This window comes from Protopterus annectens, chromosome 16.part0 (genome assembly GCF_019279795.1).
Source record: "Protopterus annectens isolate FY-2018-M chromosome 16.part0, PAN1.0, whole genome shotgun sequence".
NCBI lineage: Eukaryota > Metazoa > Chordata > Ceratodontiformes > Protopteridae > Protopterus > Protopterus annectens.
The window spans coordinates 514,369,433-514,381,693 of record NC_056750.1 but is presented as its reverse complement, the minus strand read 5'-3'; positions in this window follow the sequence as shown (position 1 = coordinate 514,381,693).

Here is a 12,261-nt window from a genome sequence, read left to right as displayed (position 1 = left end):
GAAAGGGGAACCATACTTGTCAAGGCCAGTAAGGAGCTATGAGGATAACTTTGCTTTTCAACCAAAGAGGTTTCTTCAAGAATTGGGGAATCAGAGGGATGGGAGGGTAAGCATATAGAAGTCCTGTGGGCCAATCATGGGTAAGAGCATCCCTCGGGGACTCCCCTGCAGGGGAATTAGGGAAAAGTAGTTGCTGCATGTGTGGTTTGATTGGGAGGACAATAGGTGGCAGCAAGGCTGGCCTCAACGGTTGAAAATTTTCATTGCGATGGACGGATTGAGGGACCACTCGTGAGGCAGTAAAATACATCTGCTCAGCTTGTCTGCAATCACATTGGAATCCTTGGGAATATGCATTGCTTTCAGAAAGCAGTTGGAAGCTATCGCCCATTGCCAAATTCTCATGGCCTCTCGCCATAAGGGATAGGGCTTGGTTCCTCCTTGTTTGTTGATATACCAGACTACTGACATGTCTGATTGGATGGCAATTGTCCCAGAAAGGACAGACTGGAATTCTTGCAATGCTAAAAGCACTGCCCTCAGTTCTAGGACACTGATATGCAGATTGGCCTCTATTGTGGATCATGTGGCTTGGACTGTCATTCCCTGAAAATGCCCCCCCACCCTATCACAGAATCATCCATGGTCACAGTGGCTTTGGGCTGAGGAGGAAGGAAGGGGTGGCTCCAAAGTTCTATTTCTGGCCTCATCCACTAAAGTAGGTCGTGTTTGCAATGACTGGCTATCCAAATCTAAAAGGAGAAAGGGTGATGATTTGGGTACCACTGATATAACAGAAGCCATTGAAGGGGTCTCATGTGAAGTTTTGCAAGAGGCACCATTGGTATAGAAGCTGCCATGGAACCTAGGAGCTGGAGTACCTCCCGTGGTGAAACTTGGTTTTGACAGAGAATCACCTGAAGTTGAAGCCTCGGTCTTTGTAATCTCTTATCTGGGAGAGAGAGACTAAACAGGAGTGGGTGTTGAATACTGCTCCTATGAACTCTATGGACTGGGTCAGCGTCAAGTTGGATTTCTCCCAATTTATTGAAATTTCCAGAAGTTTTGCCAGGGAAAGTGTGTATTTCAGAGCCGTTACCAGCAGATGTTTGGTGGGGTGGTAAAGAGTCAATCATCTAAATATGGAAACACCCAGAATCCTTGCAGTCTCAAGTGAGCTGTTACTACTGCCATGCACTTGGTGAACACTCTGGGGACTGTAAAGATTCTGAAAGGCAGAGCACGGAATTGGTAGTGATTGGCTCCCAGCCAGAAGCAAAGCAGCCTTCTGGAGAGCTTGTCCATCTTGATGTGGTAATACGCATCCTGAAGGTCCATCTAGCACATCCAATCGTCATTCCCCAAAAATGGGAGAATGGACTGAACCGTGACCATCCAGAATTTAATTTGGGTGACAAACTTGTTTAAATTGCTGAGATCCAAAATTGGTCTCCAGTCCCCTGTCTTTTTTGCCACCAAAAAGAATCTTGAGTAAAATCCAGATCTGCATTGGTCTGGTGGGACTGCTTGGATGACTGTCTTTGACACAGCTTTTTTACTCTAGAGCTGCTGCTTCCCTTTGACTGGGTGGAATGTTGGGAATTTGTCTTGGGGGCTTTGGCTAAGAATTAAAAGGAATGTGGTAGCCTCTGGTTCTTATCGTCTGCACCCAAGAATCAGTGGTTATTGAATACCAGGCAGTGTGGTGCAGAGAGAAACATCCCCTTACTGCTTCCAGAGGAAAGCAATCAGGCCATTCTTCAGGAGTGCTGGTTGGATTGTCCAGCAAAAGAGTCTCTGGTTCCCTGGTTATGCGGGCCCCCTCTGCCTTGGTAGGGGCATCTTCCAGAAGAGTTACTCCCTCTAGCTCTGGGGGTGAACTCACCACGTGTCATGAAAAGGACCCTGAGACTTTTTGTGCCACAACTTTCCACTCCTCTGATTCCTGGAGAAGGAATGCTGGGGGGTGGAAAAGCATGTACCTATGACAGACAGGGTCTTACCATCCTTCTCGCACCTGGCTAGAGTGTCCTTCACTTTTGGGCCGAACAGAGAAGACGCTTCAACTGGAGCATTCAGGAAGGAAGACTTAAAGGGGTCCCCAAAATGACAAAGGTGCATCCAGGCGTGGCATCTCATAACTATGCCTGAACCCGCAGCTCTTGCCAGCATTTCAGTTGCATGGGATATTAACCTCATGGACGAGTTCGATATTGATTCCAGGGTTGCGAGCTGCGAGGCAACTTTGTTACTCACCTCGTCAGACACCTGTCCTGATAGAGTTCCAGAGAGTTCAAAGATTAAATCTCTTTGGAGCCTCATAAAATGTGCCATATAGTTCAAAGACCATATGGCAAATGTCGATGATGCAAAGATTTGCTTCCCTAATCTGTCCACTGCTCAAGACTCCCTGTTAGGTGGATGAACAGTCTTGCTCTCTCCAGCGAGCTCCTTCTTCATGGCTGACACCACCACCATAGCATCTAGTGGTAGACCTTTAGGCTAATGTGGGCTCTCCTCAGGGGGGATAGAATTTTATCTGGTCTCTGTGGGATTGGCTCAACAGAGTCAGGATTCTTCCAGGCGCACTGCACTATGAGCTGGACTAGCTCATCTGCAGGCTGGATCACCCAAGATGTAGATGGATGGGCACGAGAGGCCTGCAGGAAAACGGACTCCTCAGAGGAAGGGTTTTTGGGCTTCCAGTCACCCCTCTGCTTCAACATTTCAAGGATGTCTCCAAAGGAGACATCTTCAGGGGGTGACCATGGGGACCCTTCCCCTATGTCATAATCTGTATCCTCTGTAAGAGACTCCTTAGGGGAGTCTATGTGCTTCCTGTTGCATGACTTCTTCCATGGCACTTCTTCAGTGGGAACTTCTGAGGAGGACTCAGAAGAAGGGGAGCCCTGCAGTAGGGTTTCCTGCGGCTCTTCTGTCCAATGTCCCAAAATGGTGGTGTGTGTCAGCTGCAGCTCAGGGGGAGGAGACGTCTGGGGTTCTGACACCGGCAATTTGCTTCCAGAAGCAAGAGCCCTCTCCATCACCTGGAAAGCAGGCCCACCTGAAGAGGGATGGGAGCCTGGAACAGAGAAGGATAACCTCAGAACTGGGGTCACACCCCACTCCGTCAAGCCCACTCCCGAGAGAGGAGCCTCAAAAAGGATCAGTGCTGACAGAACTCCTGGTGCCATGGACAGAACTGTAGACAAGCTCGGAACCATACTCAGCACCAAAGACTCCATAGCCCAATCCTGCACCTGAGGAAGACCTGGCTCCTAATGAGCCAGAGGCCAAAGGGTTGGCTATGGGGCCACAGTGAGGTCCACTAATGGCACCATGGATATGGGCACTGAAAGAGGCGTCAGAGTTGAAGGCTTTGAAACCTGCAAGGAGGTCAAAGGACAGTAGGATGGAGTCTGTGGAGAAACACTCCCAAGTAAAACAGGTGGTTTGGTCTTAGACGGTGTACGAATCCCCCCTGGCTGTCAGCAGCTGGTCCACAAGGCGCATCACATCAATTTCAGAAAGGCTTCTGGTGGATCTAGTGGATATCCCTGATGGGGACACTGGCCATCCAAGGAAGGGGCTATATATCTGTCCCAGAAAGGGATACACAGATGGAGAGTATTGGGTCTGTGTTGGAGTGTCCAATGGCACTACTTTCTTGAGTTTGGAGACTGGGAGTAATGCATCTACTGTAGTCATGGGTACCATACAAAGGCTCGGTGCCTTAATGGCACTCGGTACTGAAGTGGGGGTGGAGGTGGCTATTGGGGGAGGCTCAGCTATGAATGGAGCCATAGTCATGGGTATTGGAGTTATGCTCGGTGCTGTGGTACTCGGTACCAAAGAGGGTGAAGCAATTTGCAACTTGAGTATAAATGGTGTCATAGACATTATTGGTGCCAAAACAGGTGCCAATGATATAAAGGCAATTGATGGAACCTAGGTCGGTGTCGCAGAGACTGGCTTCTGCTCCAATGACACTTTAGGCATTTTCAGTTTAGGTGGCTTGTCCAAATCACCAGAAGGTGAAGAAGGGACAGAATGTGGTCTTTTCTTTTCTTTCTTAGTAGGGGAAGAACCCTCCGATGCAGAAAGAGCTTCTGAAAAGAGCGTCTTAAGGAGGCCTCTCAGAATTAACTTGTTTTTGTGTTCATTCAGAGTACGGGCACTAAACCCTTTGCAAATTGAACACAGAGGTTGCACCGAGAGATGAGGTACTCCCAAACAATACACACAGTCTTCATGAGAGTCACTGTTTGGCATTTTCCTACTCAATGCTAGAAGTCTAAACCTCAAAATGCACTCTCTCGAGGCACTCCGAAAAATGGAGAACATCGATATCTGTGCAGTGACTGAGACCTGGTTCAAGGCTCCAGAAAGCACCCCTGCAATAACAGGCTACAATTCTTACCACACTTTTCGGCCACAAAACCAAGACCGAAACACTAAAGGTGGAGGAGTGTCCACATTCACCAAGGATTTTCACTCCTCCAGGCTAGTCGCCCAACACAGTGCATCTGAAATTCTCCAGGTGCAACTAACACTAGGTAAGTAGGTAAGACTGCAATCCAAATTGTAGCTTGCTACAGATCCCCCACCATACCCCAAGATTCTCACTACACCTTCCTAAACATACTGGAAAATATTAAGATACAACCAAACACCCTAATACTTGGTGATTTCAACTACCCTGCTATTAATTGGGAAAACTACTCGGGTACCAACTCCTTTTCCCAACGGTTCTTGGAATTCATAAATTCCAATGCCCTGGATCAACTAATCCATTGTCCCACCAGGGGTTCCAATATCCTAGACCTGGTCATTACCAACATGGGAGATAGATGCTCCACACCAGTGGTCATCCCCTCATTGGTCAGGTACGACCATAAGCAAATCATCCATGACATCCACATCCCACCCCCACCCCCCAGTAAGGAAACCTCCTTAAAAAAACTTCTCCAAAGCCAACTTCATGCTACTGAAGTCAGAAGTGACAAACTTCACAACACCCACGCAGACGGGATATGGAAGTTCGAATGCAGAATCCTACACTAAGGCACTGTACGAGCACATCCACTCGTGCATGAATTGTGCCATCCCAAATAGAACCAAGATGCTCTTCTCCAAAAAAAGGAAGCCAATCTGGTGGTCCCCTGCTATAAACAAACTATACAACAGAAGGAAGAAACTCTTGCAGAAAAGAGGAAAATCCCAGGATGCAAAAAACTCCCTCACCAGTTTCAGTAAGAAGCTGAGATCCCTCATAAAATCCTCAAAAGCTAGTTACGAAAATAAAATTGCCAAATATTCCAAAGACAACCACAAGGCATTCTATAGTTATGTCAAGAATCTAAATGGCAATGTTCAGATCTGCTCTGAGCTACAGCAGAATGGCATTAAATATACTGATCCCAAGGATATTGCCAATATCCTGGCAGATCGATTTAGTGCCAACTTCACTCCCCTCTCACCCCCTAAAGGGCCCATCTCAATACCAAAAGATTGCCAAATTCCGATAATCACAGCCACACAGGTAGAAACAGCACTCTCCAAAGCTAAGAATACAGCATCCATGGGACCAGATGACATCCCAGGCTGTGTACTACATGAACTACAAAATGAAATGGCACCCCACCTAAGTGAAATGTTTAATCATAGCCTCACCTCAGACTTTGTGCCCACTGAGTGGCACACAGCTACAGTTATCCCTCTCCACAAGGGAGGATCTGCCTTGAATCCCGGGAACTACCGTCCCATCAGTCTGACAAGCCTGATCTGCAAGGGCATGGAATGCATTATCATGGAACTTATAAACAAAGACATTGTCAACCTTCAGACACTGGACCCCACCCAGTTTGGGTTTGTGAAGGGACGATCTTGTCTCCTGAATCTGATTGACTTCTTCGAATTGGTCTCCAGAGCTGTGGATGAGGGTAAGGCAGTCCACACAGCCTATCTGGACCTTGCCAAGGCCTTCAACACCATCCCCCACTCTGGAATCATAGATAAACTTACTAAGCTGAACATAAATCCCTACGTCACTCGATGGTTTACTGACAGAACCCAGACTGTAAAAGTAGCCAACTCCAAATCCAGCTCCAGACAAGTGACAAGTGGAGTACCTAAGGGTTCAGTCCTGGGACCACTCTTGTTTGGTATCTACTTCTCTGAAGTACAGGCCAAAACTAAGGGGCTCTGGCTAACAAAGTTTGCAGATGACTGCAAACTGGGAGCCATTATTGAATCCCCAAATGATGTGGATATTCTACAAAAGGGCCTTACAGAAACAGATGCCTGGTGCCAGAGCCATGGGCTCAAGCTTAATGCCAAGAAATGTATAGTTATCCCCTTTTGAAAAAAACATGTACCCATGAACTACCACATAGGTGGCAGGACACTAAACATCGAAAGTGTGATGAGAGACTTAGGGACACAAGTGGACAGTGGTCTCACTTTCAATAACCACATCTCCACAACAGTCAGGAAATCCTTCTACGTGGCACACCTCATCACTAAATGCTTTTCATCCAGAAAAAAGGAAGTCATTGTCCCACTGTACTCATCCCTCATTAGACCCATTATAGAGTATAATGCCCCATTTGGTATGTACCTCACAAGACATCTGCAACAGCTGGAAAGGCCACAGAAATACCTCACTAAAAGAATCACAGGCCTAAAGCAGATGCCATATGCTGACCGTCTAAAAAACTCCAGCTATACTCTGTGGCATATCGCCTACTCAGTGGCGATCTCTGCTTAACATACAAGGCCATGTCAAACCCTGAGCTGTTGGACATGCTACATTTAAAGAAATCCCAATCCCTCAGAGCCACACGCTCCAGGGATCTAAACTTTATCATCACAATGAACAAAACATGCTGGCAGGATAGGTTCCTGACCCAGAGACTCCCCATACTCTGGAATAGACTGCCATACATGTCAAGCAGAGCGCCTCATTGGCCCTCTTCAAAAGGAACCTTGATGATTGGATGGGAGATAGACTGGGGCCCAGAGAAGTAAATATTGTGGGAAAAAATTTCCAGGGAATTGTTATGGCTAGGCTTGCATAGGCCTTAGGGCTGATAGCCTAGTACCAACCTATAAACATTTCAGGCATTGCTTAAAGCCTGATATTCCTTTCTTTTCAGACATATTTGACACACACACAAAACAAGCATCCAAAGAGAAGGCTAGAAGGGAGATTATATATATATATATATATATATATATATATATATTTTTTTTTTTTTTTTTTTTTTAAATTAGGTAAAGGAAAGGAGGAAGAAATACCAGCAATGGTATTTAAGAATTATCACAAGGGTAGGGAGAAAGGCTGTACCACCAATAGTACTAAGATTGCCAAAGGGTAATTAAGAAAGGTCAAAAGGAAAGGGTAAAGGCTAGCGACGGACAAAGATAGGCAAAAATCAAGAAAAATTACAAGAAACTCCTATCAAACTCTATTAAATACCAAAAAAAAGTTTGACTTAGCTGAGAGCTGGCTTGAATGGGGCTATGTGGCAAACGAGATCTGAGGTAACAAGGAGAAGGGTACTACTGGTAAAAGCTTAGCTTGAGAGTTTTTTGGCTGGCATGAGCTTGGTATAAGACCGACTCAATTCCGAGGATGGAACTGACTTCCCATCAGTGATGGTTGAATGAAGATTACCAACATCAGATCATTTCTTTCATGCATGTTATTCACATAAGCATGGACCTTGCATCAGCTTGGACTGCATTGTTTTACAATCCTTCATGCATCAGAATGTGTTCATGTGCAATACATTCAGTTATGTATTCACCAATGCCTAGTATTACAGTTTGTCAGAACCTGAGTCTTACAATGAACAGTGTAGAAAAATAACTACAAAAAGATAAACACATATTACATAGTCACATTATCTATATCTAACACCTGCCAGAGCTCATCCTTACAAGAGAGGCATGCTGTCCAGTGCAAGCACATACCTAAGCAGCTAGTCACAGCCATAATGTCAGCACAGTCAAAACTGCAGTAAATTGAGTAAAAGCCCGCAATGGAAGCCAGTGTAGGCGCCATTCCACAGTCTCTTTGCCCCAGATGCAGCGAGATCTGCCAGCTTTGTTACTTGAATTTTATTATATTTGGTGGTTCACAATGAATGACTGTAACTGGGAAAGATGATTATTTTTTTTAAACAGGAAACATATTTATTAAATTATCACTTACGATTTAGGCAATCATACATATAAATAAATGAAAAACAGTAATGACATATTTTTAGTTGCAAACATTATACATCCCTTATCTATCTAGCCATTGTCAGTCAAACATTACATAGCTCATTCAAATCCTGCCTTCTTTTAAATGTCATTCCTCCTCAGAAATATTACTCTGCATGTACTGTTCCCACAATTTCTATTTTTCCTGTTAATTTCTTCTCCCCTTTTCTAAAGATCCCATTTCCAGTTGTTTTATCTCTGTTACTATAGTCACTACACCTAGTACAGTTGGTTTAGACTTTAATTTCCATTTTCTAACAATTGCTTTTTTGGCAGCCACCACAAGAAACAAAAAAATATATATCTGAACCCCAATATACTCATATACTATAACTGGGCACACTGAAATTGCTGCCCCTACAAGAAGATTTTGACTACTTCAACTCTACCTTCCTATCCATTCTAAACTCTCAGGACCCTAGCAGATACAAACGTGTTAAATCTAACTATGCCCCATGGTTAACAAAAGAAACTCACTTACTACTTAAATCTAGAGACAAAGCCTGGGTAGCTTGGAATAAAACAAGGTCCCAACCTACACTACAAATCTACCATGAACTTAGAAATAAATCAAACAGGCAAATTAAACTAGACAAAATAAATTACTACTCTGAAATCCAATCAACTCACCATAATAATTTACAAAAATTCTGGGCAGCAATAAATATTCTTCAACCAGGCAAAATCAGCACACCCACCTATCACTACAAATAATTCAGACAATATCACCATAATATTTAATAAATACTTTACTGAAACCATCTTAGTACTGCCCAACAATTCAACCTCCTCACCTATCAAAACCACCATTTCCTCTCCCAATATTACATCAACCTTCTCCCTGCAACCTGTAGCCACTGACAATCAAAAATCTGCTCAATATGCACTGCATTAACTGCAGATAGTTTTAGTAACTCAGCAGGTAAGTTAACAGCAGAAGAAATAGCTTATCCTATATCAATTCTTATCAACAGATACATAGCTGAACATCAAGTCCCTCCCATTTGGAAAACCTCATACATTATACTTCTACACAAAGGTGTCTCTTCAACAGATCTGTCTAATTACCGCCCAACTGCAATATTATCACTTCTGTCTAAAATACTAGAGTCATTCACATGCAAGTTACTGATTATCTGCATACTGCCAAACTTCTAACACTCAGCATGGCTTTCAATCATTTCACAGCACATCAACTACTCTAATGTAATTTACTAATACTGTCAACTATCACAGGAACAACAATTATGTATCCTCTAACTTCCTTGATCTATCAAAAGCCTTTGATATGGTTTCTCATACTAAACTTCTGAATGCCCTCTCAGAACTAAACTTTTGTAATTCTACCCTTACCTGGTTTCAGGACAACTTTACTGGATGCCAGCAAGCAGTTTCTTGGCAACAGGCTATCACCACTACTGCCAGTGACCCTAGGAGTCCCTCAAGGCTCTATCTTAAGCCCACTACTCTTCTCAATCTTCACAAACAACCTCCACATGTCAATCTCATAAGCCTCTGTCAACCAATATACAGATGACTGAACTGTGACATGTGCTGCCACCTCACTTAAAGACCTTCAAAAACTAACACAAGAATCCTTTCTAGCAGTTGAGTCCTGGCTCACAAATGCTCAACTAATATTAAACTCCCCCAAAAACAAACTTATGATCTTCCATCCCACTAAATCAGTCTTACCCATGAACACTTTCAATATTGCATCACTAATAATACTAATAATACCATCATATCCCCATCACCTCACACTAAACTCTTAAGTGTCAAAACTGACTGCAAACTAAAATATCACATTTCCCAAACTATAAAGAAATTACATAAACTTGGAACACTGTATAGGAACAAACATTACTTCACTAAAAATACTAAGACAGCCATTGCCCAAATTCACTTAAGCTCTACACTACTGTACGCAGCTTCCATAATGACAAATCTAAAAAAATCTGAGCTAGCAAAACTTGAATCCTGTTATAATAAGATTGCTAAATATGCTACAAACTTACCTACTACTACTCACCATTGTACAGCACTCAAGCAATTTAACTGGCTTGAGTTTCTGCAACTCCTTTATTACACCCAGTTAATCATGGCCCATAAAATCCTCCATGAACCTGAGAAAACACCTGCCCTGCAAAGAGAACTTCAGCCATATACCACTAACACAACCTTACACTCCACTACTAAACATCAGATAAAAATTAATACATCCAATAATCAAACAGGAGATTCCCTCGTATTAAATTATATAGGTAAAATCTGGAATGAACTACCACTAAATATTACAACCACTGCATCACTAGTCCAGTTTAAAACAACCCTAAAAACCCTTAAATGGTTATGTCCTTGCTCTGCCCCTGACTAGAAGCTCTCTCTGACCTTACTACAGCTTAAATTCACTTTCTAACTACAACTTCCTCCACTGTAATTTTCAAAAGCCTCACTGCATACTAATCATTTTTCAGTACAACTACGCAGTCATGTTGATAAACTATCTTGATCTCACATAATCTAGTTGTCGAATATTTGAAATTGGAATGTCATTTGATTTTTCTCTTTACACAAGAACCAAAATATTTGATGACATTTTTACACTTAACTGTTTTAATTCTGAGTCTACCCAGCAAAAGTATAAAACGTATTGTGTATTACCTAACTTAGTCTGTACTAGTATTTTTACTTCTTGTATGCTGTATACTACTGAATTTGTTGTTACTGTATGTTCAATGTGGAGCTTTTCACCCTAGGCCTCCCCTGAAAAAGGACATGTGTCCAGCCTGACTTTCCCTGTAAACAAATGTAAAATAAAATAAAAATAAATTTTAATGCCTCAAAATTACTCCAAGTGCTTATTTTACAATTGTAATAGGTTTTCCCACAAAACAGTGGCCAATGGGGCCAACCATAGTAACATGATCTTGTTTACTTTCATTCCTTCTTCCCAGACATTTCAAGTTTTCTTTATGAGTCACGCTAGACATAAGGAAGTAGTGTTGTTTTCAGATGCTATTAATGCATAGCTCATTCTCTTCTTGCATACTCCTGTATTATGCTATTAATATATGTCTGTCATGACTATTAGTCTCTTATGTAACTTTGTTAACTACATCTTTTTAATTACTGCTAATACTTGTGTTTCACAACTACTTGTTCTTTCTTACATAATTTGTTAAATTGGTTTGCAAATACTGTTATTAACTAATTGTACTGCTCTGGAGCTTATTCCCCCATGTCTCCACTTAAAATGGGCTACTTAGGTTCATAGGTAGGTACTAAGCTATCGGCCCAAGGGCCTATGGCTTTCGCCACCTAAGTAGGTTATTTTCCTGTGCCCCTGTCAAGCAGAGCCACAGAAGGGATCCCCAGGGTGAATTTCCTATTTCCCATCCACTCATCAAGATTTTACTTAAAGAGTGCTAATGAGGAACTCTGCTTGACATGGATAGGTAGCTTGTTCCAGAGTATGGGAAGTCTCTGGGACAGAAATCTATCCCTCCATCAGGTTCTGTTTATTGCGGTGACAAGGTTTAGGTCCCTGGAGCATGTAGCTCAGAGGGATTGGGATTTCTTTAGGTGTAGCATGTCCGACAGCTCTGGGTTTGACATAGCTTTGTATGTTAGGCAGAGATCATCTTGGAGTAGGCGATATGCTATGGAGTAAAGCTGTTTTTTTTTTTTTTAGATGGTCAACATAGGTAATCTGTTTGAGTCCCGTAATCCTCTTAGTGAGGTATTTTTGTGGCCTTTCCACCTGTTGCAGATGTCTTGTGAGGTACATTCCAAAAGGGGCATTGTACTCAATAATGGGTCTAATGAAAGGCGACTAGAGGGGAACAATGACCTCTTTTTTCCTGGATGAGAACCCTTTAGTGATGAGATGTGCCACATAGAAGGATTTCCTGACAACTGTGGCAATGTGATTATCAAAGGAGAGTCTACTGTCCACCTGAGTCCCAAGGTCTATCACACCTTCAGCAT